The 5,391-nt window shown below is 42.7% G+C and overlaps 1 long non-coding RNA gene across 1 annotated transcript; it reads right to left on the bottom strand.

The window, feature by feature from the left end:
• Positions 1-276: 276 nt before the first annotated feature.
• Positions 277-1,334, bottom strand: LOC118158869. The gene is made up of 2 exons (XR_004746921.1): positions 1,175-1,334; positions 277-1,139 (listed from the first exon to the last, which is right to left on the bottom strand). It is a non-coding gene; the product is annotated as an uncharacterized LOC118158869 (long non-coding RNA).
• Between the last annotated feature and the right edge of the window lie 4,057 nt (positions 1,335-5,391).

The raw sequence follows: 5,391 nt of genomic DNA on the forward strand, positions 1-5,391 counted from the left end.
GTACTGCTTATCTCGTACTGCTTGGTGAAGGATCGAGTACAAGTATAACCAATATATCTAAGAGAAAACGTATAGTTATGATTGGTGAAAAGTTTTCCCGTCTCCGTTTAAAGTAATAGGCTCCGAGAAATTCAGCGCTTGTGCTCAGTGATGGGTGGTCGCACCTTGGAGGCGGGTAGTTTTTGGGATGGAGGTGTGTTTTGGTATTATAATGATATTATAATGAGCAAAAGTACACTAGAGTACAGCATTTGTCAAAACATGACAGGTCGTTGGCTCAGGGTAGCAAAAAGTGCGGCTTATCGGTCTTGGTGTGCACAAGAACAATCGAGTCCCCACCTGGTCACAGAGCCTAGCCGTGGTGTCTCCACTCCACTCTATGCTCCGTGCTGTTCCTTAGAGCCAGCACACCAGGTTTCCCCAGTGTGATAGCATCTAAGGTTGGAAGCCTAGGGAACGCTCGGGTAATGCAGCTACGCCCTACCCTAAAAGCCTCTTCAATGCTGTACATTTTCTTTAAAATATGAATGTTAGTTTTATTTTCCTAGTTACTTTAGGCAATTGCACCACATAATCCACCCTGTGACTATAGTCACTCAAGCTTCACGACATTTGGAATATATTGGGGATATCACATACATTCTCGAGACGAGGTTTATCGAGTGTATGTACATTGTGCAGGGATGCTAAACATTTCACCATAATCCAGAGTTTAACATAGAAACTAATTGTCAGTATAAAGCATAATACAGTGAGTATTAAAAAAACAACAACAGGGTGAAGCATCTGTTGAAGATTCCCATGGCAGCTGGTGACCATCCAAACAGTGTCCCACCAATGGTGTCTTTCATCTCTCTTCCATTTTCTTGAATTTGTCTCATCAGCTGCTTCAAGTCCTCATGTATCAGCAATTTCTTCACCAAGGTGACGTTCATTCCAATAGGAGTAGGCAGCAGATCATGAAGCAGAATATAATTGGATGCAATCAGTTGATAAGAGGTTACAGGAGCAGAGTAACTAAAATCACATCCTAGAATTTTGGTAAAATTACACTCGAGGGTTTCATTAGGATGTATCTCAAAGTGGCAAATATTTTGTTCAGTGTCAAGACAAATGTCTTGGGCTTCGAGTGTGTTATTCTCACAGATGAAGCCTTTTTGTTCACGCACAATACACGCATTCACATCAATTGTTTGCCACTTTCCTCCCTTTTGATCAGCCCATACTTTATGCTCCTTAGGATAAAGTATAGTTCCATTATGATTGAGTCCTAATGCAATGACTGGATATACATTGTATACGGTGGCATTACTTATACTAATTGCCACCATGCTTGAAACTCCTTTTCAAATTCTGAAGCATTATCTCAAATCAATTCTTGAATTTCAGTGGGTAAAGTTCCTCCTTCTCCCTCTCTAATAATAGCTGCTGCTACAGATTGTATCCATAACTGTGCTTGGATGCAGCTCAAGGCAAGGGAGGTATTGTCTTGAGTTTTTCCAAGGGCATTTACAATTAATTGATGACTCCTAAGGCCAATAAGGATGATTTTATTGGTCGTTCCAATTTCCTTAGGTTTTTTGTAGTAGCAGTTATTCTACTCATTAGGACCTTAGCATCAATGCTATTTAATATACCTAATCCTGTTCCCAATAATCCAGTTGCATCCCGTGGCATGCGCCGAGATTGTTTCAGAGAACGTCCGTATAACCATGCTAACCAGTTGGTGTAAGCAGTTCTCAAAAAGGTGGTACATTTTGAGTTGATTTCTAAGATGTTAATGTGCAGCACTAGCTCTACCCTTTTTAGGGACCAGCTGGGGTTAAAGAGAATTTGTTGTTGTCCCACATTTTTAATTATGTGAGGACCTGTGTTGAAGATGGAAGGAGTTAGACCAATGGGAGGCCGAGTTGGTTCATTTTCAAATATCTGCGAGGGCAGAGGCTTCTTATCCTTTGCAGTCGATTAAGATGTTTCTGTATTAATCATAAATTCAAATAGTAATTCTGTGTCACTGTAACCCCAAAGACAGTACACAATTACCAGCAATCAAAAATTGGTTCAGTTATTTTGTTACAATCAGTACTATAATTTTGTGGTCTGGTAGAATCAGCATAATCTGTCTTTCAGTCGGCCTATTGTAAGTAGATCCTTTAGTTATTCGGCAACCGATTTGTATTGTCTGGCCAGACGTGGCTTGAAGTTCAGCCATTCTTAGGGAATCGTTCCAACTCCATTCATCTTTTGAAAATATTTACTCCTATGTAAAACTAAAGTAGAGAGATTTAGATCCTTTTTCTTTTGAGATGTTCCAGTGATTGTGCTATACTGTGACAACGCATGATTAGATGTCACAGTGAAACACCTCAGCTCCATGCACAACCACAGTATCTAAGTTCCTTTAAGGTCTGTAATTGCTGCTGGCAGGGTCAAACCACAACAGTCTTTTTATCCCATCAACCCTCAAAAACTATTGCAATGCAAGTGGAAAAGTTCGCCATCCTAATAAAGAAGGACGTGAGAGAATAGTTGAATTAGCAGAAGATCCCAATCTGATTATAATTCCCGTAGTAAAAGACTATTTCACCGGGTGCTTGCAGAATAGTTTAGAGCTCCAAATAGCATTGACGGGATTCGACGGACAGGTTGATACACACCATCCACCTCATAAAATGTTCTCCTTTTATAATAATATAAAAATTGAAGAGCGGCTGTTGTACCAATGTCAACCAGTGAATGGGCAGACGGTCTTTACAGATGGGTCCGGAAAAACAGACAAAGATGTAGAAATTTGGGAAGAAGGTGGAAAGTGGTAACACCATACTGAGCGGATCCAAGGTTCCCCTCAGACAGTCGAATTACATGCTATTGTAATTGCTTTTAAGCACTGGCCAACCGTACCTTTGAATATTGTATCTGACTTGCAATATGCTGTAGGTGTCGCTTAGTGCATTGAGAGGGCATATTTGAGACATATCCCAAAGGAATACTCGTTTCTAAAATTTAAGGAGCTGTTATTTTTGGTAGAGCAGTGAGTGCACCCATATTGTATTATTCACATGCAGAGCCACACCATGTTACCCGGTATTTTTGTAGAGGGTAACGCACACGCTGACCAGCTAATATGACCCTGACTGCCCCAATGCCTAAGGTGCTGGAGCAAGCACGGTTATCCCATGCTTTTTTCCATCAATCCGCCAAAGTTTTGGCAAAACAATTCACTATATCGATCACTGAGGCCAAATTGATTGTCCAAACGTCTTGACTGTCAACAACATGTTTCAACCCCATCTTTAACAGTAAACCCTAGAGGTCTATGGTCCCTACAGTTATGGCAGACCAATGTAACGCATATTCCAAAATTTGGTCGCTTGAAATATGTTCGCGTATCGGTAGACACTTCCTCTCATGCTATTTGGGCGACAGCTGTGGTGGGTGAAACTAGTCGCCATGTCCAGGCTCACTTCTGTGTCACTTTCACAGCGCTAGGCATCCCAAAGGAAATAAAAACCAACAATGGCCCCGCCTATACTAGTCACTCCCTTCAAACCTTTTTTCCAACTTGGGGACAGGTCAAGCCATTGTTGAGCGCACACATCTCACCTTGAAAGCACTGCTAAATAAACAAAAAGGGGGAGACACCCAGGAAACACCACAGAACAGGTTGGGAAAGGCACTATACTTAATGAATCACCTATCATTACCCTTTCCTCACCAAGAGGTACCGCCCATAGTAAAACATTACAAAAATATGAATTCCATGCTGTCACAGGTGCCACAATCAGAGCAGTCCTTAGTAATGGCAAAAAAATTAAATACAGGTCTCTGGGAGCGACCCCAGCCTCTAATAACTTGGGCTCGAGGGTATGCTTGTGTCTCCACAGGTCACGGACCAAGATGGGTACCAGCAAGGGGGATAAGGCCGTGGTTGGCCTCCTCCTCACAATTGCTGCTGTCATCGGTTATTGCCAGCCCTGGGTCTCCATCCAACCATGCCGCAACATCTGGGTCACCCTCACCAACATGACAGGACAAGAAGTGATGTGCCCGTCCCTGGCTAGTGCTAATGACCCGTTTACGACATGTCTGGTGGGGATCCTGGCAGATAACAAAGATTGGACTGTCTACTTGCAGCAAGCACCCCTAGAGCCACAGGAATTAGATATCCTGGGATAGTGTAACAGCCACATCATGTGTAAGGTTCAATTACATGGGCAAAAAACAAACCATGAAACAAACTGTCAGCGTCACGCTCGCTCCTTATTGCAATGCATCTCTTTGGTGCAATTATACAAAACTATAATAGCATCATTCCTTGTGCCAGGAGCCGCTCTGCTTGGCTGGGGAATCAACTGTGGAGTGGACACCCTAGGTGCACCCCGAGCATTTTCCTCGGAGGGGTCTCCACTCTCAGCCGCTCATCACGGGAGTAGACAAGGACCTCCTGAAGCCGTGACAAATTATTTTAAGTGATATTTTCTTGTGGTATGAATGAAAAATGAAAGAGGCCTCTTTGCGTGACTGTGTGATTGTGCTGTGCAAGTGAGATGCAGCATCGCTGCGAAGCAACATCCCTAGTGCTTAGTGGCTTGTTGACTAATGTAGATTCTAGCAGGCACACTACTTTACAATCGTAATTCTGCTTGTGATTTTCACCCTGTTGCTTATTGTACCTTGCTTATTGCAATGTCTGCAGTGCTTGATAGGAAAATATATAGAAAGCGTTTGGTTGGTTGAAAATAAAAAAGGGGGAATTGTTGGAAAGGGATTCGCAGGTGGCTTTGCGCTGTTTCACACATTTCTGAATTAGAGATAATGAGGAAATAAGTGGTAGAAACAAAAACTTGAGCAAGGTCGAGATAAATTAACTTGGCTGCAGTGGTAAAGATGAGCTTTGGGCAGTGGCCAATTGCTGGCTGGCTGGAGGCGCGTCTGAGGGTCTCTAACCAATTGTATGATGGATTCGGGTGCATGGACAGCACATGGGGTTACGGGGAAAGTATATGTAGTGGAGAAAAAAGGGCAATAAAGGCCTTCTGTTCAAGAGCCATCAGGAGTCTGTGTCTTTCATCCCTTCATTTCCCCAATTACACATGGTATTCATTATTTTTTCCCTAAGGAGAAGTTAAAGGTTAGTTTACAACTATGATTCATAGGCCATGCCTTCCAGCCTTTTTACCAGCTTTGTTGCCCACCTCTGGATGCTTTCAAAGACCGTAACTTCCTTTTAATATTCTGGTGTGTCCCGGTTTCAGCTGGTGTGAGAACACAAATGTTTCTGCACCAGAATTGGTAACAAGCACAGGAAGTACCAGGCATACCAGATATGCTGCTTCTTGGGAATGCACAATGTAAAGTCAAGCTGCTTCCTGGATTTGCATAATGTATTGG

The sequence above is a fragment of the Oxyura jamaicensis genome, unplaced genomic scaffold, assembly GCF_011077185.1.
Source record: "Oxyura jamaicensis isolate SHBP4307 breed ruddy duck unplaced genomic scaffold, BPBGC_Ojam_1.0 oxyUn_random_OJ58618, whole genome shotgun sequence".
NCBI classification, from domain to species: domain Eukaryota; kingdom Metazoa; phylum Chordata; class Aves; order Anseriformes; family Anatidae; genus Oxyura; species Oxyura jamaicensis.